Raw genomic sequence first — 17,791 nt, forward strand, 5'->3', positions numbered from 1 at the left:
CTTTACCATGTTCATGAAAGTGGTGATGTGTTTGAATATCTTGGTACTTGCGACAGGTACGTTCTTTGTTTTCACACTATTTATTCTCTCTCTCTCCCTCTCTCTCTGTGTGTGTGTGTGTGGTCACTATCTAGTTAACACATTTTTCGAAGTCATTTGGGATATGGTAAGAATTATCGAACCCATCTTATGTTAAGATAAGATAGGTTTGATTCTTTTCTTTCCTAGTACATTCTTTGATAAAAGGGTGGGCGTAGTGACTTACTGAGATCAATATGCCCTGTCAACTGGTTCCTCCCTTCACGTGTGCATGTTTTCAAAAGTTTCCTTGGATTCGAGGAAATAAAATCAATCGATCGATCATTGACGTTCAACAGTATCACTTGTATTTAACACAATATATTTCATTTTGTAATTAAAAGTATACTAACATTACTTCGAAAAACAAAACATGCCATGATCAGGTATGGTTTGTTTCAACCATACCTAATTGACATGAATCAACTTTTTTTTTTTTTTTTTTGAGTGCTAAGTATCAAACTATTTCAGTCTGTTGAAATATTATACTCTTTCTAAATCTTTTAAATGCCCCTTTTCCGTATTATCCTTTTTTTTTAAATATCAAAAACTAATTATAAAGAAACGAAGAATTATTATTAGTAATAAGAGCCTCATTTATTTATACTTTCTTTGAGAATCCTTTGTTATTCACCTCTTCTCCTTCTGTCAAAGATCTCGAATTTATTCATCCATGCTTAACACGCATAACCATTATTCTTCTATGTTAAATCTCCCAAACCTTTATTGCACACACACTCTGATTGCAATTTATCATTAACAGATCGCGATGGAAGACCGAATAATTCGTCAGAGATAGCTCAGAATCCTAGAAACACTTCTGGTTATCTAAAACTTCAAAGACCAATCCAAAGCACAAGATAATCATTAAGCGGGGGATTCGTAAAGTGTAAATGACAGCGAGATCTATCATGAGATTACAGTTTAAAAGCAGGGCCCTATTTCTGATGAAGATTTTTTTTAAAAAAGCTATTAGATTACAGTACTTTAGATTGACTACTTGCTATCCAAATATATCAACAATTTACGTTTAAAATTGATATTTAAGTTACAACTTCTTTAAACCAACGTAACCTACTATCTTTAAAGAAAGTGTAAAAGAAAATCAAATTGTAGACTTATGGCTTCATTCTTTGTTGTCTGAAGTGCTTCTGGTTTACCTATAAACATGCCCATGTTTGCTTAAGCATCTACATAAATACCAGCAGAGACTACAATCATTCCTCGCAGTAAAGTGTATGTTATTCATAATGTTATTTATGTATGCGATAATTATCATTTCTTTTACGATCCTGAATTTACTGAAATTTCTGCCTAACAATATTTTTATAGTAATAGAAATCTATCTATTTCTATGTTCAGAATAATTGTTCATTATTCTGAACATAGAAATGTTCAGAATTTGCTTAAATTTTTTTTTTTAAAGTTCAGAATAATTGTTAATTATTCTGAACATAGAAATGTTCAGAATTTGCTTTAAAAAATCTTTTTTTTTTTAAGCAAAAGAACTTTTAAAACTGAAACCCCAAACAGATGAATTCGAAAGATTTCCAATCTCCAATTCTATTGGATAATTCTTCCCATTTAAAATAAATTGATTACTAATAATTCAGTCAGTGAAGTTATCCTATTAAACTGATCTCTTTATACGTTTAATAATAGTTTTCAAACCATTTCTAAGAAGTTTTCCATTCATAAATACTAAACAACAGTCACTTATACTTATTTGCGTACGTTACCCTCGTAAGGAAGCCGATCTTATTCCTTATGCATAAAGAACGAATGTAATCATATTTACAGACTGCAGATTGGAATAATATACATCGTAAATTTATCTTCGGCATGTCTGCAGATCCCTAGACACGTGCACCGTCTGTGGGATATGTATGAGATATCCTGAAAATCATAAAATAAAATCAAAAGTAACATCTCCTTATAGTCAGTTTTTGTCAAGATGAGTTAAAACTTTTTATTGGCGTCTATACAGATAAATAAATACCACGTGTTTCATATACACTGCCATTAAGTTTTAGTCCTTGTAGACCAGCAATGGAAATCCACCGTTTTGGTCACAGCTGTGCGTTTCAGATAACTTGCTTTATTAATAGCACGAATTTATTGAAACTGTAAGATAAACAGTCAGACCTTTCTCAGTAAACTTTGTAACGCCAGTGTCGCTGAATTCCATCCCCTAGAGGGGGGGGGGGGGTGGAGAAGTTGGAACACTAACCAACCGTTATGTGTAAAGGCGGTAATGTCGTCTATAACATTAATGTGACAGCAATATTTTGGGTCGTATTTATTCCCTGCTGACCGCTGGTAACTGAGAATTGCCTGGAAACACGTAAAGGAGCGATGCCTTGTTTATATTTCTCGTTTGGAAGCCAGAGAAGAAGCTTAAACAGATCTCTAGCGTAAATCCTTATTTCATGTCACACATGCTTAAGTCTATTGAGAACTTAATAAATATACAGCCTTCGTTTGATCTTCAGTTGTAACTCATTCGACGTCCTGGTTTCGTCGAGTCAAAGTTCGCTGAGAATGTTTCTGCTGTTGAAACCATAACAACCATTTTCATCTACAGTTTCCTGCTCCACATCGCTTGTGTTTGCTACCGGACTTAACAAATGATGTGTCTGCAAGCCTGCAATATTAATTAGTAGGCGTCCCTCCACACCTTCGCCTTGTTGCAGAGATGTTCAATTAATGATGGCCGTATACACAGCCGTGTGAACTTCAAGCATCTCCTAAAGTTCTTTTAATTTATTTCGGACTTTGCTTTGGAAACTAAAACGAAAAGTAAATTTGCAAAGTAGCGGAAATTAGTTTGGACAAAAGGATCTTTAAAAAGTGATGGCTTTACTTTCTTGAAACAACGTATCCACTTCTCTCTCTCTCTCTCTCTCTCTCTCTCTCTTTCCACTTTCTCCATTATATATTTTTACCAAAAAGAAATTTTTATTTGTTATCCTGACAGTTTTATTTATTTAAACAGCACACACACACACACACACACACACACACACACACACACACACACACACACACACACACACACACACACACACACACACACACACACACACACACACACACAGAGCAACATTTTAAAAGGAACAACATAACGATGGCTTATATACATAAATGGTTCTTTTCCACGGCAGTGTTGAATATCACACCTAACAATAAGTATTGGCTTATGTCTATTTTAAACTCATGTTTTAATGTGGACCATTTTAAAAACTGATATTTTAATATATTCCAACACTTCTCCAGTTGGATTTCATAAATAAGCTCTTCCATGACTGAAAGATGGTTCGAGTCCCGTCTAGAATACGAAAAAACTTGATGAGGTTCATAAAGGGCTTTTCAATGAGGGATTTTTAATTGAAGGTGAACCAACCAGTTTCATAAGGAGTTAGCAGGATTTTTTTCTTCGCAAACAGACAAAGCGGCCAGAAGAACACACGCAATTTACAGACGTAATCAGATGAACTCATAGCTTTAGTTGCTTCGGACGTAAATCCAAAACAAACAATCTTTCGTGAACCCAGCCCGAATAAGTTAAGAACAAAACGAGATCAAAAGTCATTAGCATTTAAGACATATATTTAAAAGTACACAATATTTTGAATAACATTTTCATCAGGAAAAAAAGTATGTATAAGAAGAGCCCTACAGTACTCTCTTGAAAATGCAATAACCTGCTCAGTAATTGCTTTTCGAAAGGGACTGAATTGACAGTTTTCACGGTTTTAAAATGCTGTTTTAATCACTTACCTATCGACGTGTATGTTGGCTGGAATCATGTGGTCTACGAGTAAACAATCTGATATTTTGGAGGTTTTCAAGTGCAGAGGGCTCCGTGCTTTCTGTGCATGTGCATGTCCACACTGAGGACATGCACTGTTGTTTAAACACTTCTCACCTTGTCATCGAATCAAAACGATCATGCAAAATTATGCAGGTGACAGAATTCCCACACTACTGAGATTCGGTCAGATGTATTTGCTCTTTTATTGCGTATTCCTTGCAATCGGCGGTAGACTAGTACGCACAAGCACACTTGTTTTCCCTTTAAACACGATTATTCCGTTTAGAGTTTTTTATTTGAATGCAAATCTTTTAAATGGTACAGAATTTGAGATGGTACAGAATATTTTCCACTACTACCCACTCAAAGAATTTCAATTTCAATAGCGACTCTCCATGAACATCGTTCCAATACTTGTGATAGTCAAGGAGTGTTAGTTTAGAATTACAGCTGAAACAAACAGCGCTATATATAGGCCAGTGTATCCATTAGCTACGTATATTTTCCCATCTGGTTTGTCTGTTTTCCGTGATGAAAAAACCAGGTCCAGCAGGGGAAATCCTACGTATGAAACTGGCTAAAACAACATCAGGTGAAAGTCCTGTCTTTATAAAGATGGAGGCTTCCTGTTTTCGATATTTTCTCTATATTTTAGGACTTGGCTTCTCTACACTAATAAAGCGGAAAATGTGATGGGCAACTGAATTTTGAATTTAGATCTTTTCAGTATCCATTGGACCAAAAGGAGACTTGATCCAACATACACTACTGAAGACCTTATTTCTTAACGCCTACTTTGAAGCAGTTAACTCTCTGGTTAAGAACAGAATGGCTTTTGTTTCCTTGCTCCACCGTTAAAAGGAACTATTTTTTGTACTATGATGGATAAATCAGCTCTCATCGGAAGTTCACGCAGCGCGTTTGCTGTGTCCGATGCTTAAATACGGACATCATTAAGGAGAAGCAGAATATCAATACGCCACATTGCAAAAATTGTGCGAGTCAGCCATGATTTTTGAATATTGCGTACCAGAAACAAACCATATGGCTCAACAAGATGCAAAGTCAAGGGAATGCAAACTAAATAGCAATGGTCGTGTACAATATTGGAAATGGGTGCGTGGTTTAGAGTTAATCAACTTACTACTGACATGGTAAGTCCATTGGTCACCAATAAGTTCGTACGAGTGTAGTACAATTACTTCCAAGATCAACTATCACTGAGCTATTGAAAGATAAAAAATGAAAACGCGATATTGTAATAAATAGATAAAACTTTCAAACAGACCATATTTACTGAAAGAAATAGGACAGTGCCTAAAAGGATTGTGTGTTTCTCCCATTGCTGGTGAGTGGATTCCGTTAAAAAGCAGTTCCACTAGAGAAGTTTGTGTCAGAATATTAAATTCTGCATTCCATAGTCTTGGTGCAACGAGGCTTACTTTCTACGATGCCCACTAACCAAACATCATTGCAGACAATGTCCAAATTCGACTTTTCTGGAGCCAATCTCTTCGTGATTGAATGGGACACTGTAGTATGACATGATATGATCCAAACGCTTCAAATCAAGTGAAGAGAACATGTTTGGCCTCAAAAAAAAAAAAAAAAACATTATCAGAATATATACAGAGTGGTTCAAAATTCCATACAGACTTTGAGGAGAGGTAGAGAACATCAAAATCAACCATATTCACATAGGAAAGCATGACCGGAAACGCCATCCGAAAGTCATAGGTGGCGCTGTTCGCCAGCGCTCCAGGTGAGCAATTGGGGCTTCCTCACTCAAGCTTTCGACGTCGTGCGAAGAACATGCGTCGTTTTACGAACGCTGAGATGGCAGACATGCACCTCGTTTACCATATTATGTATCCAACTACTATTGAACTGTTCAGTTACGCCTAATAAAGTTGTTTACACTACTTACTGCCTTGTGTTATTTCTGTATCTTTTGCGTCCCTGTCAGTACCTTCCGGTGATGCTTTCCTATGTGAATATGGTTGATTTTGATGTTCTCTACCTCCCCTCAAAATTTGTACGTGGAATTTTGAACCACTCTGTATTAAGAATGTACTGAGAATATCTACGAGACTAATGTACGTACTATGTTATACTGTCAAGGCTTGTGAGTTTGAGAAACCGGAAGTCCCAATCTGAACTCGCACATAGTATCCACGGGAAGAGTAAGACCATCGGTTGAGAAAGAGGCCAACATGTCTGACTTTTTTCCAGGAACTGATTATCAATCAGTTCCTGGAAAAAAGGTAGAGAATGGTAGCAGTTAGTAACAGTCATGTGAAACTCAGTTAATAGTTTATAATAAATTATCCAAAGTCTATCATCAGTTTTAATCATCTGTTGACGTATAACATTTACGATAGCGTTAGCAATGACATTTTTTTTTTCGATTCTTTAAAATCCCCTGTTCTTTCTATTAAACCTGCAACTACGTCACGTGAAGATGCAGGTGGAATTAGCACCTCCTGTCTGAAGTATCACAAAGAGAATGTATGTGTCTTCACAGCGCGTCGCTGTCATCTGATTTTTATGACATTCCTGCACAGTTCTCGCAAAAAAAAACGTTTCTTGAAAAAGAACCGACATTCTTTACTTTACGGAAGCCGAAATGTGCTATCGCTACAGAATAGTTTAGCATTTTGGAGAAAACATTACAGACAGCGTTCTAAATTCATTTCAGCGTCCGATTACATCAGCTGGTGTTCTTCTCCCGTAACAAGCGATCCATGTATCTGGCGAATTTCAAAACGAGAACGTGATTTGCGTCAAAGTAACTTCAAGAACAAAACGCAGGATGCTTTATAAATGAGTCTACGCCGAAGGCAGTGCTGACAGTAGCTGGGAGACGCATTTCTAGTCGGCATTGTGATTTCATTAGGCTTGCATAGCGATTTCTCTCTCTCTGATGTAAAACGGGAGCTCCGTCTCTTTCTCCGGTTGGGGATAAAACAAGATCTTCTAGTTTGAGAGAAACGCGACAGTTGATGCCGCCATCAAAGCACTTTTCTACCAGTGTGGGGATAGTTTGCAATTATAGTTCACTTTCCTGGATAAGCTTTCTTCTGATCCTCCCTCTCCTTCAAGACTATTGATCTGTTTTAAAGTCCTTCTGCGATTACGAAAACCACCACGAAGTATTTTGTGTTTAAATCAAGATTTCTCAATCTCCTCCGTGTTACTTTTACTTCTCAAGTGCACTGCCTTGCTAAAATATTGGTGTCACCTTCAGAAATGTTATTTCTCATACGGAAATCTGGGGGTGCATGGTGGCATTCTGTGAATAGCTCTCAATTACAGTGTACGATAGGGGCGTTCTTATTTGCATGATTGAATTAATGTTCAGGGTCTTGCAGATAGTTGATAAGACGATGTAGATGGGTTTGTTACAATCCTTGTGCAAGAAAGAATTATGCACTAATGGCAACTAATCTGGTACATAAATGATCCAATTTATGAAAATCAAATCACTAAATTTTATTTCCTCGCTAAGACATCCATTATACGCTGTTTGCAAGTAGGCTTGCAATGAGTTAGCAGGGTTTTTCCTCTCCAGAAACTCAAGTTTTCATCCCACAAAATACAAACACAGGCAGAGTCCTTCCAAAAGAACACGACATAATATGTGAGTAAATGTAAAGTCATTCACTTCGGCATAATAATTAGATATCCAATATCGTATTATATTTGTGGGATTAGGCTAGAAGAAACTGATGAGGCTAGGGATCTTGGAGTGTGTTAATCGAAAGGAAGTTGAAGTTCAGGGACCATGTGGCAAAGGTAGCAAATACAACTCAAAAGATAATTGCAATGCTGAAACGAATGTTCACATGTAAAGATAAGGATGTTGTTTTGCCTCTTTACCTTGATAAGACCTCACTTGGACTATTGTGTGCAGTTCTGGTCTCCTGGTTTCCGTTGTGATTCTGATATATTGGAGAGAGTACAAAGGAGAGTGTTAAAAATGATATCAGGATTCTGGAATACTAATATGAAGACAGATCGAGAATTTGTAGACTGCCGGCACTAGCAAACAGTAGAAAGAGGGGTGATAGGATTGAGACTAATTCTGAAAAGTCATACAGGTTTTCAATTGATGGAATTTTTCAATTTATGGAAGGTGGGGAAAGGACGAGAGGGCATCCTTGGAAGCTGAAAATGAAGGCCGCCAAGAAAGTGTGAGGGCTAGATTTTTCTCTCAGAGGGTAGTGCGTGATTGGAATGGATTGCCATTGGATGTTCTGAGTGCAAGCAGTGTGAATGAATTCAAGAATAAGTTTGATAGCTGATGGGTGTAGTTTGTGGCCTCCCTCGATGAGTCTCTGACTCCGTCAAGGTCTCTCTTAATAATAATAATAATAATAATAATAATAATAATAATAATAATAATAGACAGCGATCTCATCTTTTATTACAAGTTCAAGAACATTTTCATAGTTGTATTTTTGAAAACACTGCTTTTGTCATAGAGAGTTCCAGAGGACTATGGATTATTCACTAAATTCAAGTGCGTAGAAATTATCTGCACTCAGCGAAGGTGCGTACATGGTTTGCATCCGATGTGATTTTTTTTTTCTGTAGGCATTTAAAAATGCTTCCGGACTAAATATTTAAAACGTTGAAACGAAGTGATGTTAAGAATTATGCCTTTGTCGTATTATGCTAGTTTTAATAAATACGTTGCTGGTGTTTTCTAACTTCCTATAAATAATCAGAGAGCCTAAAAGCATAGAATTGCTTTTTCGAAAGTATACATTTTCAGAAGTATATTAAGTGATTACTGTCTATTTGTACTTTAATATTCTAAATAAATTGTCGTTTAATAATAATTACTATTAATAAAAGCTGATTATTTATAAATCGACAAAAGAAATCACCCCAACTGGATTGAGTGAGATAAATGACAATTCTCTGTCTTTGCTGCTAATATTGACCACGATGCGTTTTGCTTTTTTTTTTTGTTTTTAACTTTTGAGTTACATTACTGATGTATGAAGCAAATATGTGAAAACCAGCAATTCTGTTTGCGGATATCTTCTCTCGTAGCCAATTCAAACGACTTCTAGCAGTTCCTTTTCATAGTCTTCAAATTTCATCTTATCTCTCTCATCTACTTTTCTCTATCGCATCTGTAGAAGAAACAACTGTCAGAAAAGAAAATGAGATGTGTGTGTGTGTGTGTGTGTGTGTGTGTGTGTGTGCGTGTGTGTGTGTAAGGATGTGTTTTTCCAGTGCGGGTAGACTGCATTAACCTCCGCATGCCGTAACCGAGAAACAAATGCTCCCCAGTAACACATTGCCATACCATAAACACAAGCACCAAACTGCCTACCGGAGTTATGCATTTGAATCTTGACAACGAGTAAACACTTCGTTGACTGTGATGTATATGGCGCTATTAAGGGACAAATTCCTGCTTTGCTTTGACTGCGATTGTACGCCCGACAATAGACAACGAAGATTTCCTTGCATCAGATAACAGGGTTCGAGTGGTATCGTCGACTAGAACAGCTTAGGCGTAATGGAAACGAGGAGATCTACGCCCACCAGATTCGGAACACTCCTCCATTCAGATGATGGAGGTTGTTAAATAACACACAGAATAACAAAAACAACACGATGCATGTGCTCGGAACTTCTCAGACTATTCTGTAGATAAAGAATCGCTCGCGCGCGCGCGCACATACATACCACTCGTTCTCATATCATAGATTGCCCTCGAAACGGACCCAAGGGTGTGCAACAACTGTAAATAACTGAGAAATGTGAGATACCGTATTTTTCTTGTAAATGCTTTGTCTGAAAGTTCGGATTTCTTTTTCTTTGTCAGACAAACTATCTGCTGCGTTTATTACACTGTCTGATGCGCACCACGTCAGACGTAGAAAGCAACGCTACTAATCGATGGCAGTTCATTTGGAAGCCGACAGTGGCGCGACCAACCTATCACTAGGGCGAAGTTCCTGTCTTGCTTCTAAACCATGTGCAACTGGCCCGGAAAACGATCCAAGCATCCACAAAGTCCTTGTTATTCGTCTAGCAAATTCTTCGCTTTTTTTTTTTACCTTATTAATATTACGCTTTGGGTGTGATACTTTGTAGAAATCTATCGTAAAATGAAGAACTTTGGAAACGCTGCTTTAAGAAAAAGATACAACTACATCATCTTATTGGAATGTCTCAATCATTTTCTCCAAGTGCAAAGTCCTTTTCCTTTTCCTTCCGTTCTGGAATGTCTTCCTACGCACTTAGGTGGTTGGGCTGTCTTCATGCGTCATAATCCTTGATAGTTTCGTCATTTTCATGTTTGTTTGCATTACTAGGAAATGGCGTGACTCACACAATTCATCTAAACCATTTCTATATAATAATTCGTGTAATCCCCCAGGAGTGAATATAGCTTCGTTACGCCTAATTAGTACATTTTTACTTTTGATTATTATTCCAATCACAAAGGAACTGGAAATCTATTATACGTTAACATTGTAGGTGAGGTAACGGTGAAAAAGTCTAGGATTATATTCTAGAGATCAAATATGGCACTTCTTTTAGAGCAAGAGAAAATTATAATAAGGCGAAAAGGGATTTCGGCTAAAGGTTTACTGATATGATACGGAGTTCATATCAGCAAACGTATTTAACATGACTACATTCTAATATAGATATGTTATGTTGAATACCTTAAATTATATTTTGTTTGGGAGAACGTGATAAAAGGAAACTGGAACTTTCATTGTGAAGTTATTTTTCGCATTCCAGGAGAGTATAATAATCGGAATATGCGTTGATATTGTAGTTCTCAATTTTCATGGTGGGTGGGACAGTGCATCCCGATGAGCAGTTTATGATCAAGTCTATGCAAGCTTCGTATATCTTCACTTACATCGAATGCAGTAAACTATTTACTTCAGAAAATGTGATGACATAGTATTGTGTTTCCAACATGCTTCGAAAGAGGACACTCGATCACTAAGTTTCTGGTGAATCACAACATATGATATTTAAAATCTATACTTTTTCTACTATTATATAACTGTCTCCGCTCCATTTGGACTGTTAATAAGTTACATCAATAATTCTTGAGAAAATTCAAAATAATTTTATTTAAGTTTTATTTTATTTTTGACGTTTATCTTTTTTTTCACTACATACTCCAATACTATTAAAGTGATTTTAGTTTTACATTTACTTGGAGATTGAACTTGCAAGCATGCTAAATTTCATCGAAATTGGTCGTACAGTTTTAAGTGTTGCAAGTTATTATTATTATTATTTGACACCTCCAGGGAGTCCAAAGACTCATCGAGAGAGTGTACCAACAGCATCGAACGATTGGTCCACCCCCTTCGAACTACTAACCGCGCTCAAACTTACTTAACTGAGCCATTAGTAGCAGAGGCTCTACCAATCGACCAGACACGGGAACAAACGATCAGAGAGGATGGATAGCAACGACGTGACTTTTCATGGAATGTCTGATTTTGAACTGAATTTGTTCCTATCTGGCCAACGAGGAAAACAAATCCAGTGTTGGCCAACTACATACAAGGGTCGGTCAGTGCTAGAAATGACTAGTCTTTTCAATTTGATCAATCTTTTGTTTGAATTTAATCCCAGAATACAGAATAAAAGTAACAATTACTGTTACCTCTGATGAAGGATATATTGAAGCACATCTAGTCTTAAAAAGGAATTAAAAATCTAGTCAATTATTTCACTTTTATGCAATCATTTAAGCATTTTACTTACATCAGCTGTACAAATGTCATATCGCATTCATCTGACAATAGAAGAGCCCATGGCAACAACTTCTTCTGTAAAATAAATAAGAATTTCGTGATTAGTTAATCTTTGTAAATCCTATAAGCTTTTATCGAAAGTTTTTAATAATAATAACAAAAACTTCATACTCTGTTTGTCTGCGTGTTTGTAAATGTGAGTTTCTGTCTGTTCATCAGCATGTAGGTTATGATTCAGCAATCAAGACCAACTTGTCAGGTCAAATGAAAGACTAGATAAACCGACTTGTCCAATACTCAACTCCCCGGCGAGTTGCGTATCGTTTTCAGATAATCGATGAGAAGCTGTGAAGTGAGAGAATGGTCCCTGAGTAATCGGCTGGTATCGCCTCATTTACTGTCGATACAGCTGCAGCCACCGTACAGACTAATAGGCACAGCTACACAGATCTATCCTGAATACGCTTAGCGCTGGATTTAAACCAGAGAGAGAGATTACATACATTGGACTGTAAGTGAAAAAAATAGATGGTCACTTTGTTTTTCACGATTAACAGTTGCATAATGGATTTCATTTATTTATGTTAATGACGATAGCAACACAGTCCTCCATAGTTAACCTCCGCCTCCCCCATACATTATTATTGGTACCATATGTGGTCTGATAACTTTTTGAACAAACTTACTTAGAATGCACGAAACAGAAATTATCACACAAACAAACTAATACGCGGAGAGCTTCTGTTTGTTGCCTTTAGTTGCAACGCAATCTTTCTGGACCCTAGTAGATTAAAACCTTGTTTGAAAATATATTTCTTTTTCAAGTAATATTTTCTAAAGCGTTTTTCAATCGTTTTTGAGCTTTGAAATAGTTTTTCGAGACATCGTTAAGGATAACCTTTTGTTCGTGCCTGCATTTCAGGCACACTATTACCTCTCTCTTTCTGTCTCTCTTAGGTTAGTGCATTCAGTCTTCGTCTTTCCACTTCAATTTCTCGTGTTCTACTCTGATTACCTTTCCGTTTACCGTTTTGAGGGAGACAATTCCTGACTGCTTGACCGAGCATTCATTCCAAATGCTCTTTCAGGAACATTTGCTGGCTTCGTGCCGGCAGTGACAGCAGCAGCAGCAGCAGAACAGCCCCATGATTTCAGCGAGTGTTACAGTATCATGAAGCGCAATTGAGTGCGAATCGTTTTTCATTATTTCCAAGTACCCGTATGCTACACTATTAAATAACCGTAAATTCTTTACATGTTGCACACGATTATTTTCAAACTGTATCGACAGTTTAGAATGGAAAAACTCTTAGTTTATTCACATGGGCATCGTATGAATCCAGTGTGATCATCTGTAGGTCATCGCTATACCATTGCTTCTGTACCAAACTGATTTGCATATTTTAATGACTTTCCTAACAGTATGAACTCTACTATTTTGCATTATTTAGCATTTATTCTTACTTCAGCTGTAGAATTCACTTAAAACTTAGTTTAACTTAATTTTAGAATAACTAACGTGTTGTTTCCTGACAGGTCTCTGTAAGTAGACACGCACTTAGTGTTGTTATTCTGAAAACTAAACAAAATTACAGCATAGTTCTCTGACTGTCTTTTGTCGATCATCGAATGCCTATTTCGTAATCAATGTTCAGCATTTTATTATCATTGCTAGTCAATATTACGTACAATATTCAAATGACGTTCAGAGACTACAATTCTTTGCTAATGAGAGTTAGGTAGTCATATCTAAACGAAGTGAAATTTCAGTGTCTGAAACTAATTTCAACTGTTGAGAGTGATTCCTTTATAATACTACAAGACTCCTCTTCCACAGATAGCTCTCTCCAGAGGAGAGGCAGGCTACTGTTAATCCAACTCAATATTCTTAGTCAATGATGAGAAATTTGTAACATAAAAATCACAAAATAGGTTCGTGAAAGTATCAAACTCTTCATAAATGTACACCTCAAAGTAAGTTTACAACTTTAACTTGAATACATCTCAAGGATAATTCAAAGGAAACTTCCCCATTATTCATAAGCATCTATGGAACCTTGGGTGAATTGATTGCTAGTTGTGGTCACAAACTTGCAGCCTTGAGATTATTAAATCGTAATTTGCATATCATTACTGCGTATAAATTTCCTTATTCACATGAGAGGCCCATCATTCGCGCGAGCATAACGCTAATCGTTATATAGATAGCGAAATCTTTAAAATTTTATTACAACGTTGGATATTTCTACTTACGGTAAACGTATATACAGAAATATATTGTTAAGTGCATAACTCCACCATGGGTTGCGTCTCAAGATTATGTGAAGGACCTATTCGATCCGGATATTTATGAAGAACCAAGTTGAGCCTTAATAAACTTCATAAATGCAGACTCGCCACACAATTTGTTGTATTTGTTTTTAGAATCATTTTTTCACTTATGTTCTCTATATCTATAATTTTCTTTTCTTCAAGTTTACAGCTCAGAATAGTTAGATTGAAAATTGAAGTTTGATCAAAATTGAAATAACTCGACAAATTTGAAGGAGTCGGGCAAAGAGTCAGAGTTAGACAACTGGGAGGCAACCTCCACATTGACTTTTAAGGAATGCATAAAACCGATTGGAGGTTCTGACTTAATGTTCCGGTCTATGTTCTCCTAGTACATTTCTTTAGTAGCTATCTGTGTGGTTACTGAAAATCAGAAGGGGCTGGCAGTTTGGGATTTAGCCGATCAAATTGTATTCTATATTGGCTTAAATAAAAAAGACGATGATTATACATTATGCTGATATTTCATGCATGCTAGGGGAAATGGTCCGGTTAAAAAAGGCTCCCGCTGTTTTCGTCAAGGATCAGATCAAGAAGTGGGAAAAAAACTACCGGAAAACCGCAATTCATCGTCAACAAAATGAAATAGACGCCATCAACATGAAAGGTAATTTTCATCTTAATATCAAGTAGAGTGATATGGGCAAATATCAAAAAGAAGAATTGGATAATGAGACGTCCCATATAAAGTTCTACTAAAGAAGAAGTCGAAGAGCTTTCGAGTCATTGGAGAGAGCAGATGACATAAAGGAAAGGAAAAATCAACAAATGCCTGGTTGGCCGAGTGGTTAGTGTATCTCCTCTCCAGTCAAAAGGCTGCGGGTTCGAATCCCGCAGTGAGCATGGATGTTTGTGATTGTCTGTGGAAATACCAGTGGTGGTTGGCGGTAGATAGCGTTGGTGTAGATGATGACAGTAGTTGAGGTTGGTTGTAATTGGTGAAGACGGAGAGTTGTGGAGTGGGTGCCCTCCCTCGATGAGCTTTTGGACTCCTTTGAGGTGTCAAATAATAATAATAAAGTGATCCCTTTGGAGATTTAAATAGCATTCTACTTTACTGGACATGCAGAAATCCATTGGAAAATTTTGGAGAAAGGAGAAAAGCTAATAATAACGGGGTATGCTCAATTTCTGTTCAGGATATGGACTAGTCATTACTAACAACATGTTCCAAAATAAAGATGTGCACAAATTGATATGGAAAGAAGACGCAAGACATAAGAAAAATCTTATTCACTATACTGTTGTTAAGAGCAGTATCTTCATGGTGGACTAGAAACACGAAGGGAATTAAAATAGGTATTGATTGATGACTATTTAGTTTGGACCAGGATGAAGCTGAAATACTGAAAACGAAAGCGTCTAAGGAAGTTTTAAAAAAGAAACAATGTCAAAAAGCTCTCAGAGGTGAACTGTAGACCCAAGCACACAAATATTATTCAAGAAAAAAAAATGAGAGTGTTAAAAATAGGATCAAACATTGGAGACGTAGTTACAGACTCTGAAGAAAACATTGATTTCCTTCAGAGAAGTATATGGTGACGTTGCCTGTAGGAATAGAAAAATCAGAACTCATGGTGGACTGAGGAAGTTAAAGAGACAGTCACGGAAAAGAAGAAAGCGTATGAAAAGTTCCTGGCAAATAAGTCAGCAGGTGCTCCGATAGAATACAGAGAAAAATGGAAGAAAGAGAAGCAGTGTGTAAAAGTAGCTAAAGAAAGGTTACAGGAAAACTTTGGTAAACAAATAGAGAAAGTAAATATGGGAAAGTGGCAAAATGTTCTGGTGGGGGGGGGGAGGCTGTTGAAAAGCTTTGTATCATGTTTATCCATTTGCCTTTGTTTTTCTCTTCGTTGTGTCTGTTTTTTTTTTGTTTGAGAAGAAAATCCCCTTACCTCCTTATGACACATCAGCTAACTAACCGTAATATGTAGCAACGATCACAATACACTATTTTCCGATCGTATGGAAAAATGTGACAGATGCCTGAGCTCCACTTTATGCCAGAGTGTATCATTCCGAACTGTGAGGTTTGGTGGCAAATATATAATAATATGAAACCGATTATTCTCGTATGCACTCGGAACATTGGTTTGTAATGCTTGTGAACAATGAACTTCGATAGAGGTGGGTGCTATTGCGATATGGTTTGAGAAAAAAAGGTTGTGAAAAACACTCTCCAGTGTATCCTTCACGAAGTATCGACTCATTAGTAGAGGCCACGAACTCGCTAACTTACCTTCAGTCGAAAATGCCTTTGTATCGCATGAAACTCTATGAGGTCTTTTCTGCTGAAGATATTCTGTCTCATATGGAGATAAAAAGCTTTTCTTTCCTTAAAAATAGAACTAAACTGAATAAAGATTCGGTGTGTTTTTTGTTATTTGTAAACACGTGAATATGCTTATTAATTTATTTACTCATTCATAATCATATGACGTGGCCGAGATGGTCAAGTAGTATTAATTGTAAACTAGCTTCCTCATCAACCGCGGTCCAAGATTTTGCGCACTGAGTAATGGTTATTTAATGGTTAATTAGTATGAGATTAGCTGATTAATGATCACTAATTGATGAAGAGAGTAATGAATGCGTACCAAGACAACGGAAATATATGATGCAAGGAAAATTGCAACTCACACCATAACGCGCAGAGGAATATCATCCTGCTCTTCCTATTATAGCTTGGAGATTCTAAGCTACACTTCTGACCTGTCGTTCCCAACTTATGACTGAAGTGTTATCCGGAAATAATTTGTGATCCTATTGAGGCTTCTAGTCTTTCAATTTAGAAGAGGGATATGTTTGACGAAAGCAAAATACCATTCACCAACACACGATCAGCTTCTAGAAATATGACCCAAAGGGAAAAAAACAGAAACTCTCTTCCAGGTAATGATGTCAATGAATAGTGAATATTTTATTTGTTTTTATTTTCTGCCAATAATAAAATTACATTACTACACTACTAGTGATGATGAAGGTTGCCGGATTTTGGCCTTCATCATCACTAGTAGTGGAGTTCATTTCTTCAGCAATGGCAGAGAGTTGCTGTACACATCGTGTTACCAATCTTAAATAGTGTTATTATGTGAATTATAAGTTTTACAGGCAATTTTTCTGATTTGTGGATTTTTTCTGAAAGGTGGAAACCTAATTACTTTCTCCAGAGGTAAACTAACTCTCGAGCTGACGGGAAAATAAAACATATAGAAGGTTTCCTAGTCGCTAACTAGAATATCCGTAAGACGGGATTATTTTATATATTTTTTTCTGGTGATCTAGCATACAAAGTGGCTCTGCAGACACTTCCTCTTTTGTCAATGATTTCGTTAAGGAGAGCAAAACTTAAAGTTTCAGAACGTATGACCGAGCTTTTCAGCTTGATAAAAACCATACCATGTATTTGAAGTATAAATAATATTACCGTTTATATTATATTGCACCGTATTAAAACCTTGCAGCCATATTTGATTTCTCCAAGGTTACACTGACTAATACGAACACCAAATCCAGATCTTCAGTGGTTATTATCAACAATCTTCATTTGTTAAATTGAAGTTATTTTAATTATTAAGAACAATCTGATAACAAAAGTATCTCAGTGGAAAAATGAAAACGAAACAAGTAAATCCATTCTTAAAAGCCTTCACATCACAGTCGGTTTCGACGAGCTCTTCAGGTGGAAAGAACTAGGAAGTTAAGAATGTTTATCAGGATTTTTCAATCGTAGGTGAGTTAGCCGGTATCGCATGGAGATAGTAGGATTTCTCCTTCCCCAAACTTGGATTTTTCACAGGTAAACCAACCAGGA

The 17,791-nt window shown here is 36.7% G+C and overlaps 1 long non-coding RNA gene across 1 annotated transcript in view; it reads left to right on the plus strand.

The window, feature by feature from the left end:
• Positions 1-17,791, plus strand: part of LOC150100647 (uncharacterized) — a 55,448-nt gene continuing 37,657 nt past the window's right edge. Inside the window, exon 1 of the long non-coding RNA XR_016549184.1 lies at positions 1-56. This is a non-coding gene — a long non-coding RNA (uncharacterized LOC150100647). The remainder of the gene's footprint in view (positions 57-17,791) is intronic.

The sequence above is a fragment of the Typopeltis vanoorti genome, chromosome 12, assembly GCF_054136105.1.
Source record: "Typopeltis vanoorti isolate ZY-2024b chromosome 12, IOZ_Tvanoo_1.0, whole genome shotgun sequence".
Taxonomy (NCBI): domain Eukaryota; kingdom Metazoa; phylum Arthropoda; class Arachnida; order Uropygi; family Thelyphonidae; genus Typopeltis; species Typopeltis vanoorti.